General features: G+C 50.7%; 1 protein-coding gene across 6 annotated transcripts in view; it reads left to right on the top strand.

Annotated features, from left to right (window-relative positions):
- Positions 1-15,857, top strand: part of TMEM229B (transmembrane protein 229B) — a 39,309-nt gene that overhangs the window by 9,201 nt on the left and 14,251 nt on the right. The window contains exon 1 of one of the 6 annotated variants that reach the window (XM_079769956.1): positions 7,967-8,102. The exons of the other annotated variants lie outside the window; for them this stretch is intronic. The gene's annotated coding sequence lies outside the window, so the exon portion shown is untranslated. Of the gene's footprint in view, positions 1-7,966; positions 8,103-15,857 lie in introns of those variants that run through there. 6 annotated transcript variants of the gene reach the window in all.

The raw sequence follows: 15,857 nt of genomic DNA, 5'->3' as shown, positions 1-15,857 counted from the left end.
GCTCCTCCAATAGCGGGTGGCGAGGCTGTGTCTCCTACCGCGGGTGTTTCAGGTGGTGGTCAGATGCCAGTCCACCCCACCCTCCCAGTTGCAGGGTCGGGCATCAAGTTTCTTGGTCCCGTGGAAGCCTCTCTTGCCAGCTTGGGAGCGTCAGACCTATTGTGCTTGGTCCCTTAGTGAACACTTTTGATTTAACCTCTTGTTATATGTGTATCATCAAAGCCGTAACTGTCGTGAGAAGCCCATGATTTTTCGGATATTATTGCTTAGGATAAGGCTACAGTATATACTTAACTAACATTTTAACTTAAATAAAACGTCTAACGACATCTAACCTTTATTGAGTACTTAGAATACTAGGTACTGTTTTTAGTACAATCAACATGCTCTTTCATTCGACCCTCATGGGAGAGGCACCTGCATGGCCTTGATTTTACAAACCAGTAAACTGAGGCAAAGAGAGGTTAAGCAGCTTGTCCAAAGTCACAGTTGGCCACAGAGCCTGGGTTCAGATGGGAAGACTGACCTCAGAGTGAACGGTCGGAAGCCACCACACTCCAGCTCTTCCCACAGGGGTGGTGGGCGGCCGTGACTGGTCCTGGAGGGGGAGGCAAGTGACTGGGAAGTGCTGCTGCGGACGTAATCATCAGTTCTCCATCCTGGCCTGTAAGCTCTCCCTGCATCGGTTTCCCCGCTTTCCCAACTCCTTCTGTGCCCTCTGCCAGAGCCTAATCCACATGCCTGGCTCAGCTGCCACACACATGCCCACCCTGTGTCTCCTGTCATTCTCCTGCCCGGGCGGCCCTCGTCTGCTTTGCTGGCTCCCCAAACACAAGTTCTTTTTCAAGTCAGAGGCCATTTTCGCTTCAAAGGCACATTTGACCCAAACTACTTGAGCTGGGATCTTTTACTCCTCTCGTAATTTCATCCCTGCATGGGCAGTGATTATGCAAGAAGCACATGGAAGGAGCAGTGAAGGCCCTGGCCCGGGACCTCAGTTGGTTAAAGCGTTGTCTCGATATGCCAAGGTTGCAGGTTCGATCTTCGGTCAGGGCACATACAAGAAGCAACCACTAAATGCACAGATAAGTGGAAGAACAAGTTGGTGTTTCTCTCTCTACCTTTCTCTCAAATCAATCTCTCTCTCTCTCTATATATATATTTTATTTTTATAGGGCAGTTAGCTAACCCAGATTCTGTTCTCCTTCTGCCATTAACTGCCTGGCTTCATCATTTCTAAAGTGTGAGTGTGGACTAGTTCCTTTCAGTCGTCAGAATTCTATGGTTTGTGTTTCCCTTCTTGTCCTTACTACCTTTAAGCTCTTGAGGGCTGGAACTGTGTCTTGTGCGTCTTAGTACCGCCCAGGACTCTGCACAAGGCTTTCCACACAGACGGTGTTTAATAATAGCGGTTGGTTGGCTGGTGGGAAATGCTGCTGTAAGTCTGCTCTGGGCTTGACCAGCTTTTAGAAATTGCCTTCTTCTGGAGGATCACTGGTGAGGACTTTGCAGTTGTCTTGTCTGCATAAGTTTATAACAAAAGATTTGGATCCAATCTGCTGGGGTTTTTTTCCTATAAGAAAACTAATGTAATGCTATTAAGACTCACACTCCTTTATATTTTTCAAAATCCACGATAGTCTAAAACGGAAAGCTTTTCTTTAGCTCGCGTGAAGGCAAAACCTGGCCTGGACTAATGTGAGGCCGCTGGTTGTCTGTTCTGTGGAGTGTGAATATTCATAGATGTGGCCGAAGAAATGTTCCCTCGTTTGATGGGGGGGTAGGAGGGGTTTCCTGCCCGCACCCTGCTATGGGACTATGTCATCTATGAGATGTGCTCTACATTACCTTTTTTAAAAATCCTGAATTATACCCCTAGCTGATTTGGCTCAGTGGATAAAACATTGGCCCACAGACTGAAGAGTCTCGGGTTTGATTTGGGTCAAGGGCTCGATCCCTGATCCTGGCCCTGGTCGGGACTCATGTGAAAGGCAACCAGTGAACCAGTCGAAGTGTCTCCCTTGGAAAAATATCCTCGGGTGAGGAGTAACAACAACAACAACGCCCTGAATTGTAAGGGTTTCGGATAGGGCGCCGTGCCTTGTTTCTCCACAGCGGCGGGTGATTGGCACCAGGGGTGGGACCGGGCTTCGTGATGTGCGACGCTTTCAACATCACAGGACCTCGCCTGACCCTGCCTCACTGGCCTGGCCCGAATCCTGGCCCTGGTTCCAGTACACCTACCGCCTGCACCTTAGCTGACCTATTTGATTTTGTAAAATATTGCATTACAGTATCATATATCTTGATTACTAAGCTTTTTTTTTTTTTTGGCACATCTTAAATTTAAATTTTGTGCCTGAAGCAAATGGCTCTCTTGCTTCACCCTCGTCAGTCCTGGCCCTGCATGACTCTGAATCCTGGAAGGCTCTTCCTCTTCCCATTGCCTCATCTCGGAGATGAACTGGTGTGCCCTCGGGGAGGGAGGTACCTGCTGGTGTCCCTATGTCATGGGTGTGGGCCCTCTTGGCCCCCGGGCCGCGCCAGCTCCCCAGAAGGACTTGTGAACTGATTCCTGGATGCACTTCCTCCTGTGGGTGTGCCTTTGCAGCCGCACGGAGCCTGGTTCCTCTGCTCTCTCCTGGGACGTGAGGCAGCTACTCATTTGAGAGTCTGTCTGCTTGTTCATGCCTACAGCTGCTTTGACCTGATGTTAAAAAAAATATATATATTTTTTAAATATACAAGTGCTCCTGGAAAAATACGAAAACAATGGAAAAATGATGGAATCTGAAGTGTTTTATTCATTTTTTGATGAGCAAAGCGAGAGGAGAGGAGACGAGTGGCGAGTGTTAGTGGAAGAGCCCGCCCATGTGCACTCCAAGCCAGCAGGCCGCCCCTTCCTCTCTCCCCAGGCCCCCCTGCCCTCCGTAGGGAGAAGGCACATGAGTCAGTTAGCTGATTGAGGGCACATTTATCTCCCCTTTGTCCCTGTTTGGCAGTGCTGGGCACGCCCATGGAAATGTATGCCTCCTTATCCCCACCATTAAATAACCAGCCCCTCTCAGCATCTGAGCCCTGAGTATACCTGGCCTGCCTTTTTAACCTATTGGAGGTCCTCTGAGATGATGTCTCTATCCCTGCGCCTGTCCACAGTTCCTCACGCTATAGCATTTTCCATAAATACACCTCCGTAAGCATCCTCTTACAAACTGTGTGCTCATCTTCCCGTCCATTAAGAAGATATTCCCCAGCCCGCGCCTGGCACCTATTGCTTTGACTTCTGGTAAGCACACCTTCGCCTCTGGACGTTGAACCCGTTACCATGGCCCTGGCCCCTGCAGGTTGACTCGTGGTCTTTTACCCAGTGTCGTTGGGCTGGAAAGGGCTGAGACAGGGTACGATTTAAATTAATCACAGAAATGAAGTTTCCCAAAGGTGCCCAACTGAACAGTTTTCTTAAGCCCCACACAGTTGCCCTATCGCCAGGAGACCCATCATCCAGGAGCTTCATGTAGGTCTCTGTACGAGACCACTCAATTTGTTCTGTGGGATTGATCCCATGAAGCCACTCCGATTCTGCTCAGCCCTGCCTTTGCCTCACACCACAGTTTCTCTTGCTTCTAGGGGTACACGGTGCGGAATGGTGCCCCCTTTTTATTTAGCAAATATTTGCAATGCCTCCTAATTACCCTGAATAGGACTCCTAGATAATATGACCTACCTACTTATATAAATTTAAAAGTATCAATAAAATGCCTCAATTGTAATATAGTAAGAGAGAAATACAGGACAAGTTAGTTATAGAATATCTGGTTTCTTAATATATACTTGCTCGAGCGTGACTACACGAAGCCAGAAGGAAGGAGTCAGATGCTTGAACCTGCGCACTGAGAAGGTAGCAGCCCAGTACCCACCAGATACAGGTGTGTTGTGTGGGTGACTCAAATCCCAAGGGAGGTGCTGCTGACGTCAGTGTGATTTTCCAAACTGGGAGCCACTCTCGGTAAAGTTCCAATGAACATCAAGTACGGTACCCCCTCGATTTGTACTCCAGTGGCATTCCCGGACAATTCAGTCCTCGGGTTACGTCGGACTCGAGGTACGTCGTTTTGTGGTTACGTTGCCATCACCCATTTATTTATATATAAAAAAAAAGTTCCGTCATTTCGATGTATGTACATATGTGCTTTATGTTTTTTATTATTTATTTACCACAAGTAAAGGTCAGGAATTGTTATCTTTCTTTTACATTTTTTTTTACTGTTTCACTTCATTACTGCTGTGTAAATGCTCCATGTGCGTGACGTAGGTGCTTTTGTAGGTGGGTTCCGACTTACGGCGAAAATCGCGTTACCTCGCACTGTAGGAACGGATCTCCGACGTAACCCGAGGACTGCCTGTCTATGTTAAAACCCGGCAAAAAACCCTCTGTGCTTATTTTAGAAAGGGTGTTTGGCTCTAGATGCAGATCATTACAAAGGGCTTTTTGCCTCTGACTGTCCAGTGGACCATTCTAAAGTCACGTGAGAGAGTCCTTTCGTGGGCTCATGTGACCTGGAGGATGTCCGGCAGTACCTGGAGCACGCCCTCCCTCCCGCGGGGCTGAGAGAGGGTCCCCCCACTGAGACCTGCTGATCTGGAAGAAGGACCAGGACCAGGAACTGGGAGACCTGTGTCCTAGGTCTGGGCTCTAGTGCCCCGATATTTATGTGACCTTAACACCGCATGTTAGGGTCCCCTATCTGTAAAGGGGAGTTAACGACACACGTGTCCTGCTGGCCTTCGGGATTGTGGCTCATCGCGCTCTCGTCCAGTGCCTCAGGATGGCCAGAGCATCCATGTGCACCCCACGGTCTATGTCCCACCCACAAGCTCCCCCTCGCTGTGGTTTTTCTTAGCATTTGAACATCCTGAGGTCTCTCTTACCTGGGAAAGAAGGAAGGGAGGGAGGGAGGGAGGGAGGGAGGGGAAGGACTGTCCTGTCATCTCTCCTTCTCCAGCAGCTTTCTGTCTCCTTTCCTTCACAAGCAAATTTCTCAAGAGTCTCCCCTACACACTGTCTCAGTCACCTTCCTTTGCAGTCACTGCTCTTCCCACAATGGTCCCCAATGGCCTCGGCTGCTGAATCTCTTCCTGCCCTGTCTGCCTTGCTTCTGCACTGACCACCACTCCAAACCCTCCTGCCCCCTCTTCCCGGACAGGGCCCTTTCCGGGGTGTCCTCCTGCCTCCTTGCCCTTCCTCAGAACCTTCCCCTTCACAGCACCTCTGCCAGCCCTGGACGGTGCCTCTCCCACCTTCTCCCCAGCACGCACCTCCCCTGTGCTGCTCCATGCTGCTGGGGTCCCAGACCTGCCCAGCCTGGAATCCCGTGGGCACCTCAGACTTAGAGCATCTGAAACGCAGCGGCTCCCCGTGAGTCACCTCCAACGCGCCCTCTTCCTGTATCCTGCTCTCAGGGGATGACACCGCCATGGCCCAAGTGAGAAGTCAGGAGTCATCCACCCCTCCTCCCTCTCGCCCCCTCCGCTGAATCCCTCACCCAGTCCTGTCGGTCCTGCTTTCTTGGTAGCTCTCAGGACGTCACTCGGTCGAGTTGCCTGCTTGACCTGTGCTGGCATTGGGATTGCAGCCTCTGCTCTGTGGGCTGGATGGACACCTTTAGAGGCCCTCAGCGCTGACCAGGTCAGGGTCCCGTAAGTCATTAAAAATCTATTAGTAGAGGTCTGAGTTATAACAGACAATCATGGTTTTAGGAACCACAGAATGTACTTGCGCAGTGAAGCCACAAAGCCCCTTTTTGATGCTCTCTCCTCTTCTCCTCTTTGAAGTAGTTTTCTTTGGTGCCCCATCCTGGGTGGCACCCTAAGCAGGTGTCTCGTGGGCCAGTTGGGCCATCCAGGGCCACTTAGAACGTCAGCCTCCTGTGGCCAGGGCTTGGGTCTTTGCATGTACCTGGTAACATGACATAGACACTCGTTACTTAATGAACATGTGGATGAACATGCATGAATAATGAGATGGACTTGAAAGGCCTCAGGTAAAAGGCACTGTCAGAATGTAAGTTGTTATTATTCTTAGCTTTCTGGTGTTTGATAGAACAGTACAATTTCCAAGATTTTATGTTTCCACTGTGGTGCTTCAGCTTTCACACTCTGGCCTGCCCACCATTGCATAGTCTGCACATGAAAGATGCATATGCGCATTTCTGAATTAATAAGTAAATGATTCCCTTTAGCCCGCCGTGAGGCTGCTTAAAGAGACTCTGGCTGTCTGTGAGCTAACGTGACCACACCCAGCTGTGACAGACCGTGAACTGGGGGAGGGAGGCGTGCCTGTGTGTGGATTTGAGAGGGGGGATTACTTTGGGGTTACACTGGTGATGGTGATGGTGGTGTGGGAACCAGGGCATCCAACCTAAAAAGCCTGCACGAGGTCTCAGAAGGGAGGAACGTGGCCTAAACGCTTAGACTCAGGCAGTGTGAGTAGTATTAGCCACAAAATGGTGTGTGTGTGTGTGTGTGTGTGTGTGTGTGTGTGTTAGAGAGAGAAAGAAAGAAAGAAAGAGAGAGAGAGAGAAAGAGAGAGAGAGAGAGAGAGAGAGAGAGAGAGAGAACTTATAAAACCTAGAAGGCTTAATAAGTAGAACTTGCCTCATTAGGATGGGCTTGTAGACAAAAGAGGCGTTGAAACATTTCCAGGAAATATTAACTCTATATAAGAACAGACCCAAAGGGCCACTCAACCCCGGTATGATAGGGAGGCCTCCTGGAAGAGTGCTGGTCTTGGGAGAGGAGGGAGTGGCCTGATGAAGAAGTACGAGGAGGAGGCCACATTGGAAGAGGAAATGTGTCCGCGAGGGACACTTGGGCAGCGCTGGATCTTCTGTGTCCAGTGCAGACATGGGATGACCAGTGTCCTCCCTGGCTTCACCCTCACCCCACCTCTGTCGAATGGAAGGGGCTCGCTTGTTGTTATTCCCCCAAACTTTTTATTTGAAAATTGATTTCAAACTTACAGAAAAGTTGCCAGAATAGTACAAGACACCCATATATTCTTTATCCAGAGTCACTCTTTTTAATCTTTTGCCTCATTTGCTTTATCATTTATGTTTTCTTTCTCTCTTTTGAACCATTTAAGAGTAAGTTGCCTGCATCATAGCCCTTTAACTCTAAACATTTTAGTGTGGCTTTCCTAAGCAGAGGACATCGTTTTATCTCACCTGCAGTACATTGACCATCGTGTGATACTTTCATCTGCTGCTTGTATTTCGGTTTTGTCCGTTGACCCAGTCATGTCCTTTACAGCGTGCTTCCTCCCAGCACAGGATCCAGTCTAGGCGCCCAAACTACATCCTGTTGTCCTGTCTCTTGTCTCCTTTCATCTAGAAAGGTCCTCAGCCTTCCTTTGTCTTTCACGACATGGACATTTTTGAAGAATGTAGCCTCCTCCCCCCCCCCCCTTTTTTTTTTAAAAAAAGAATGCCCTTCTCTGATGTTGCCTCCTCTGTAGACCGTGGTTATGCATTCCCGGCTGGGATACCCAGGGTGATGTGCGTCCTTTTCAGAGTGTTGCATCCAGAGGCACTGGATGCCCATCTGCCCTTTATGTGTGAAGTTTGACCACTCGGTCACGGTGTGGTCCAGCTTCTGCACTGTGCATGTACTGTTTTCCCTCGTTACTAATGATCTATGGGAGATACCGTAAGACCGTGTAAATAGCCTGCTCTTCATCAACGTGTCACCTCTAGGTTTCCCAACCTCCCACTCCGGGTGTGCAGGTATTTCTGGAGCCCACACGGGTGTGGGAGTGCAAAGTTGTCTGGGACCAGGTGCATCGTTAACGAGGGCCTCGCCCGTGTGCGATGGTGGGCACAGCCCTGTTGAATACTGGCATTTCGACAGTCGTTTTCCTTTTCCTACTCCCACCAGGAACAGAAGCTCATTCGTCATCCACTCAACTGACATATGAGGATGTTCTTGCGAAAGCGCCTCAGGTTTATTTGGGCACAGCGGGGTATGAAGAGAAGGCCAGTGTTCTCTCGGTGTCTTTGAGGAGCCAACCACAGAGTTGGGGAGACAAGGCTTGGACTCCCTGGAAGGTAAAGGGTGTAAAAGTCATCAGTACTGTGACCCCACAGGACAGCTCAACCAGAGGTGCCTGCAGAATTAGGTGCCTTTCGGAGTTTGGGGGAGGAGGGGTCGTGTGGGTTTGGCAGGATGCAGAGACCTTTCCTTAATGAGGCTGATCTTTGAGTGGGCATTGAAGAACCGGCAAGTACGGGCAAACGGGGAGGAGAGACAAGGGCATTCCAGGAGGGGAACCGTGTGCACAGAGACCCAGAGATGGAGCATGGATGTGCACAGAGACCCAGAGATGGAGCATGGATGTGCACAGAGACCCAGAGATGGAGCATGGATGTGCACAGAGACCCAGAGATGGAGCATGGATGGTGTGAGTTAGGGACCAGCCTGGAGAGGGCCAAGGGCTGTTGGAGGGTTAGAATCCATCCCCTTTTGCTTTGCAGAACAACTACTTTGCAACCAAATCTTACTGAGCACCTACCTCGGGCTTTTAAAAAAACTTTCCAGATTCTAAAGTAATATATGTTCAGTATAGGGAGTTTAGAAAGATAGAAATATGTAAAGATAAATTTTAATGAAGTCCCTCTATTTTTGATCCAGAGGTAACCAGTTAACCGCTGTGTAGTCCCTTCATTTCTAAGATCTTTAATTTTTTTTTTCTGCAAATAACTTTGTTTTGTTTCATGGATTCAGTAGCCCTTCTTGCCCCTCAGAGGCTATTAATCGAACCTTTAAAAATAATTTATTCTGTTGACTTTGTTCATTTTGTTTTCTAGCTAGAACTTCTGTTCTTAAATTTGGTGCTTCTTTCGAGGTTTGCTTTTTGTCCCTCGCCCAGTGTCCAGGGCACAGGCCTGGGTGGAGAGGTGGTCAGCGGCCCACCACTAGTATGGGCCTCATTAGTATGGGCTTGTGGACAGAAGCCCGTTTACGTGGCTAATGAGAGTCCCTCCACTCAGGACTCCTCCTGGGCCTCTGATCTGCAGGCTCCAGAGTTGGAGCCCCTGGAGCTGCTCATCTGGCTGAGCATAGAGTCCTCAGCTACCCTGCCAGGGTTCACATCCCAGCCCCGACACTCACTCGCTCTGTGCCTTGGGAAAGCCGGGTGACGCAGGGTCTTACTTATCAAGTAGGGATAGTAATATTCTCTATCTCAAAGGATTTTTGGTGAGGTTTAAATGAGATAATGTGTGCCAAAGTTCTTAGAGCAATGTCTGGCATATATATGTGCTATAGGAGTATCTATTATTATGATTATTCTATCATGATTTTATTTTGGAGGGTTGTGGTTTCTCCATGTTTATTCCCATTGACCTTCCATCTTCAGGGAATCCATATAATTCCTTCCTGTTTTCTAGGACGGTAATGCATTTATTCTTCCTAGAAAAGGCCTTTTCGGTCATTTTCTAGGGCCTTCGGGGAGGCAGGCATATGCCCCTGGCCTCCTGTCTAGAAACAGCCATGCATTTCCTCCCAGTTCTTTTCCTCTGATTGTGTACAAGTGTTATTGTTATCTGTAGTGCATACATCAGGGCCCGTGAGCACCAGCTCGCCCTAGAGTCCGGCCCAGGGTGGCCCAGGCCGCGTCTCGCCTCTGGGCTGTTCCCGGATGCTGACTCTGTCCTGCAGGGGCCTTGCTGAGGCTGTTGAGGCTGTCCTAATGAATGCAATGGGTCCTCTGTTTCCTTTGTCAAAAGGAATGTTAATTATTTTCAGCAGTCTAATTACGTGGCTAATGAGATAACATTCCCTTTAATTACTCTTGCCTCAGTGCTGTTTGGAGCCATATTTTGAGCCTGTTGCCAGGCTCACTTCTTTAGAGGTAGATGGAGCTGTCCGGTGAGAGACGGCGTGAGGAGCCAGGCTTCCTGGCTGAGGCCCGTGGTGCAAGGGCCTGGCTGCAGCCAGTGCCCAGCCCAGTGGATGCTGCCGTTTCCTCTGTGCCGTTCCTTAAAGGAACGCAGGGGTGGGGAACCGTTGTTCTGCCAAGGGCCATCTGGATATTTATAACATCATTCGAGGGCCACGCAAAATTATCAACTTAAAAATCAGCCTGCTGTACTTGGTCAGTTCATTAACTCACCCCGAATGCCTTGGCAGGGCATCAGCGAAAGGGACAGTTGCATTGGGGTCAAGTGTAGAGCAAACAGCGTCCGTCACAGCTCCCCCAGAAAAGCTCGCATTCCTCCGTCCTTCATCCAATGCACTTGCCCTCTGGCTCCCCTTGGCCAGGCCCCCTCACCCATGGATACTGAGCCTCTCCTGTATGTCAAGTGTTGTCCAGGGCTTGGGTGCAGAGATGAGGAACAGATTGCCTTCTGAGACAAACGTGTGATCACGCCCCTCCCCTCTCTGCCCAGGATAAATGCCACATGTCCGTGTTCTGACCCCCTACCGCCGACCCAGGCTGATCTGTGCTAGGCCCTTCCTGTGGTTCTGGTGGGATGTCTTCAGTGCCTGGGCCTCCATGAGCAGACCCTTGGAAGGCGGCCCTCCCAAGCCCCCGGGTGGACTCAAGGAGGCTGGAAGGGGCAGCTCACGTAAGACTGACTGTCTGCCATGAGAACCTATTGCCACCTGTAGGAGCCTGTTGCCACAGGTAAATTAAGTCTCTTAGTTTCCATCCACACGTCCCCATCTCATGAGTGATGTAGGGGGGCAAAGTGCTGGCCCTCCCATTGACTTCTTTGAGCTTCTCTTGCCTCCTGAGTAAAGTCAGAGTTAATGTCTGCCTCATAGCCTTGTGGAGGCGAGTGATGAGGTGACCTGTGTGTGGAGGGGACTAATGAGATGACCTGGCACATAGAAGATGCCCAATAAATGGTGTGGAGTTTTTAACACTCCAAGCAGCATCCCTAGGCTGAGTTATAGCCAGAGACCTAGCGGCTGGCCTCATTCGCCGGTAGGCAGGACCCCCTCCTGGGCTCTTGGATGTAAGTCACTCCTCAGGCAGTGGACAGTGACTTTCATGGAACAAGGGGTGACCCTCCCCCCCTCTCACAGTGACAGCCTTGGCTCACGTGGCCTGAGCTTGAGGAAGAGCCAGGGCAGGGGTGTCTGTTCAAAAGGGGAGGATTTCCAAGAGCAAGGAAACGGAGCTCAGCTTTCGGTCTGTGTGCTGGGCAGCCTTCTGCTCACCCTTGGTCAGTCCTAGAGCGGTGCGGTCCAGTAGAACCCTCTGTGGTGATGGCCATGCTCTACCTCTGCACCGTCCAGTCTGGTAGACACCAGCCGCACGTAGCGGCTGAGCACTTGAATGTGGCCAGTGCCGCTGAGGAACGGGATTCTTTATATTACCCGCTTTTAGTTAATTAACATTTAAATATCCAGTTGTAGGCAGTGACTATCACATTGAATAGTGCAGTTCCGGAGTCTGTAGAGAAATAATATATGTGTGCACTACCTGTTCTTGGCTTGTGCCTGATCTCCAGGCTGCTAGTTTTCATGTATCCTGTTCACAGACATGGCGATAATAGGGTGTGCTGGGTTGCTAGCAAGAGTCAGGTGAGTTATCCTCTCTACCAGTCAAGAGGACATGACAAAGTCGGGGTAGTAGCCAAAGCTATGGCCACCAAAGCTATGGCCACCTTGCTGAGATGGATCCGCCTGGCCAGGCGTCTGACCTGTCTTCTCGTCCTGCACCTTACCGTCTGGTCTTTGCAGCAGCAGAGGTAGGCAGGTGGTGCTTAGATACGTGATCCTCATGCCAACAAGGTGTGTTCCAGAAGTGGGGAAATCACTTGTGTTGGTCCAGATTTTCTTGATTGCAAGTGACAGAAAGCCCAACAAACTAGCTGGAGTCAAAAGGAACATTCACTTTCTTGTTAAAGTGAAACACCCAGGCCAGAGAGGGCCTAGTGAAGTTACTTAAATTCTTTTGTTCAGAAGCAGATGGAAATGACAGGCCATCAGTCATATGATCTCACGTTCCTTTCGTTTGTTAATGAACACGGTGCACCGCTGACTAGGACCCCCAGTTTCCAGCCCCTGCCTGCCGGGCGAATCCTCGTGGACTGGCCATGTTCACTTGGCCACTGGGGGTCTTGCCCTGGCCCCGCTGGCATTGCAGGGACCACGAAGAAGACGTGTGCGATACGGGGTAGGACATGTCTGTCTGCTTAACTACACCTACTCTGGCTTCTCTGGCCTTGCTGTTTGCCATACTGGTTTAGCTTGCTCCTACCTCGGTCTTTTCACTGACTGTTCCCTCGGCCTGGAATGCTTTTCCCAAAGCTCTTCTCATCTTTCTGACCTATGCCCAAATGCTACCTCCTTACCGAAGTCCAAGACTCACTTTCTAACATCCAGTTTCTTTCTGTCCCCTATCAGGCCTCTCCCCTTCTTTGTGCCCCGACATCAGAAATTACAGTATGGCTCTAGCTGGTTCAGTGGATAAAGTGTTGGCCGGCGGACCAAAGGGTCCCAGCTTTGATTCTGGTCAGGGGCACATACCTTGGTTGCAGGCTCCTCCCCTGGCCTGGGCCCTGGTCAGGGCCCGTGCAGGAGGCAACCAATGGATGTGTTTCTATCACATCGATATTTCTCTCTCTTTCCCTCTCTCTTCCACTCTCCCTAAAAATCAATGGAAAGATATCCTCGAGTGAGGGTTAAAAAAAAAGAAAAAGAAATTACAGTAAGCATGGGCTGTGTATCTACTGTCTCTCTCCCCGCCAGCCTGCGACCCAGCGGGCAGGAACATGGTCCTGCTCACACCGGTGCAGGGCCTGGCCTTCATGGGGTCTCAATAAGTATTTGTTGACTACTAAAATACAATACCTCGAGTAAATAACCAGCCTCCACATGACTTCTGGGACCAGGTCTCCTGGTGGTTGGGAGGTCTCTGGGGTGACCTGGCTGTAGAAAGCTGTGGAAAGCAGGGCACTGGTGTCATGCTAAGGAGGTGGTCCTGGCATGTCCTCTGAAAGCCCCCCTGGGCTTCTTTCTGCCTCCACGGGTGAGGCGATTGAGGGAGTGGGTCCCCACTGCCCCAAAGGCATGGTGTGGTGGGGTAACCTGAGGACACCTTAAGGACGTGGCGATAACAGGGAGCACCCAGATAAATAAATGTGTGGTCACTTTGTCAGCAAGTCTGTGAGAGCACGGCTGGCCGGAGGAGGCTCGCTGGTCTCATGTGACAAGGATTTCCAGGGCCCTTCAGCTGCCACCTGATGGGAGCTGCATAGGGGATTATTGATGAAGGGGCGGGAGGCAGCTCTTTACAGTAACACATGCCTCGCCCTGGGACGGCGGCCAGGCAGCTAATTAGAGAGCCCAGCAGCTGTCCAGCCTTTCAGGCAGCAAGCAGCGGTTACCAGTGCCAGGAGTTGGGGGTGGGGGTGGGGTGGGGGGAGGACAGGAGAGGGGCATGGGGCCAGACCACCCTCTGAGATATAGGGACTGGGCTGTCAGGGTTCATGCAGAGGGAACATGGGAGGGGCATGTAAGTTAGAGTGAACTGGAGGGGAGGCGGGGATGGGGAGGGGAGGAGGAAGAGAGGACAGGTGGCCTCAGGTGAGACAGAAGTCAGGGTGGCGAGATGTCCGGCCAACGGGGAAACCCAGATTCCGAGCCCTGAGGGAGCGGGCCCAGAGTAGACGGCAAGGTCAGGTGGCGTCCACCCCCTGTCTTCACCCACCTTGCCTGTGCCAGTCGGGTGCCCAGGGCCTGGGTCTCCTCGCTCCCCGGGGGATTTGGAGCTCCAGTTGTATTTGTAGCTGTGTGTGGTCACTCCTGGGTTGGGGAAGTTGCCAAATCCACTTGTGTTCAGGGCCGCTCTTACTACAGGACAAGTACAAGCATTCGTTCTGTGTCACATGGGAGGAACTGGGAGGACTTGGAGTAACCAGAGGGCTCCGCAGTGGGCCTTCGGGGCAGCTTCTCTTTCCTTTGTGGGAACCCGGGGTGAAGTAGATTTGGGGAGAGTTAAGGAAGAGGAGAGTGGGAGACATAGAGGGATAGTGTTTAGCCTGCTGCTTCCTGGCTCCAGTCTCAGGTTCTGGGCCATGTAAGTGTGGGCGGTGATTTGGGGTAGATTTGTTGTTAGTTTTTTGTTTGTTTGTTTAATTTTCACCTGAGGATATTTTTCCATTGATTTTTTTTAGAGAGAGTGGATGAGAGGGTGTGAGAGAGACACATCGATTGGTTGCCTCCTGCATTTGCCCCAACCGGGCCCTGGGGATCGAGCCTGCAACCGAGGTACGTGCCCTTGACCAGAAATCGAACCCTCGACCCTTCGGTCAGAAGGCCGACACTCTAACCACTGAGCCAAACCGGCCAGGGCTAGATTTGGTTTTTAGGTTCCAGTCAGAGAAGCAGAGATTCAATCCTGCAAACTCAGCTTACCCTACATAGTTATAGGGGAGGAGCGAGAATGATGCAGAGGGAATTTCCTGCCAGCAGCCGGTGGGTAAACCTCTTTGGGAAATGAATTCCACTTTCATGAAAACTGGATGTGCCTTTTGAGAGGGCCAGCACGTTGTAGAAATAACAGAATAGGCATTGTCATTCTCCGGCCTGACCCTGAGCTTGGAGCCTGCAGTGTCCCGGGGGACGCCTGGGACGCCTCAATCCTGCCCCAGACTTTCTCATGTGACACGTCTTCCGGATTGTCTAGACCCAAGGCACCCACCTCGTCTATCCACATGCTCAGTCCAGGTGATGGCTCTTGGAGGTGGGAGAAAGGAGCGTGAGCATCCTTCTTTCATCCCTCATCTCCAGAGAAAGCCCTTCCATGATGAGAGCCTGAAAATGAGGGACGGTCCCCAGCCATCACTATGTTTGGTTAATAACACTGGATGGTGCAATCCCCCAAGAATTTAGCTGGGCCCTTCTCTTCCTTGTTTGTCTAGCCATCGAACAGAAATTTCATGGTCTTGGAATTCATTATGTGGAGGGGGAAACAGACACATAATGATTTTAAAGATGGAACAGTGTTTCTTTTTTAAAACTTATTTTTTAATTTAAATATTTATTGTTGAAATATTACATATGCCCCCCCTTTCCCCCCATTGACCCCTTCTCGTCTGCCCCTGCCCCCTGCCCCAGCCCTTCACCACCCTATTGTCTGTGTCCATGGGTTTTGCATACAGATCCTTGGGTTGATCTCTTCCCACTCACCCCTGCCTTCCCTCTGAGATTCAACAGTCTGGAAAATTACGTTTCAATAGAAGGATGTTCAAGGGCCCGTGGGGACCTTGGTGTTGGGGGACTGTGGGAAGATGGCCGCATCATCAAAGGGATGAGGTGGGAGCAGGGTCTTGGAGGAGGAGCGGGTGCGGTGGGCTGCGGAGGAGGGCAGGTAGAGAGGCTTGAACCCGTGTCGGGGTCTCTGCTCTTCAGGCTCCCAGCAGCGCCTGGCCTGTCGAGGGGAAAACCGTATGGACAGACTCGGCTGTGTGTTTACAAACACGAAGCTTACAGAACGGACTAAGGAGGTGACACTTAATGAAGTGCAGACATGTGCCTTAGGAGTGAGACAGGACCGAAAGCATTCCGAAGGCCTGCTGTGTGGGGAGAGGGGTGGCTCCAGAGCCTGAGGACCAGGGTTTGAAGCAAAGGTGTGGATGTGGCCCCATTTCTTAATATCTTGAGACTCAGTGTTTTCATCTCTAAAATGGGAGTGAGGGGTGATCATTCCTGCCCTCCCTGCAGGAGTCTCAGCAAAATCATGAGAGATGGTATACTCCAAAAAGTCCAAGTTCTACGCACATGTTAGTCGTTTTCAGGGCTCCTCACACATGCATGTACTCTCAAAACTGGTTCAGCCATGCAGT

Source organism: Cnephaeus nilssonii (genome assembly GCF_951640355.1).
Source record: "Cnephaeus nilssonii genome assembly, chromosome: 4".
In the NCBI taxonomy this organism is placed as follows: domain Eukaryota; kingdom Metazoa; phylum Chordata; class Mammalia; order Chiroptera; family Vespertilionidae; genus Cnephaeus; species Cnephaeus nilssonii.
Note: the sequence above shows the minus strand (reverse complement) of the source record. Positions and strands in the feature narration are given on the sequence as shown.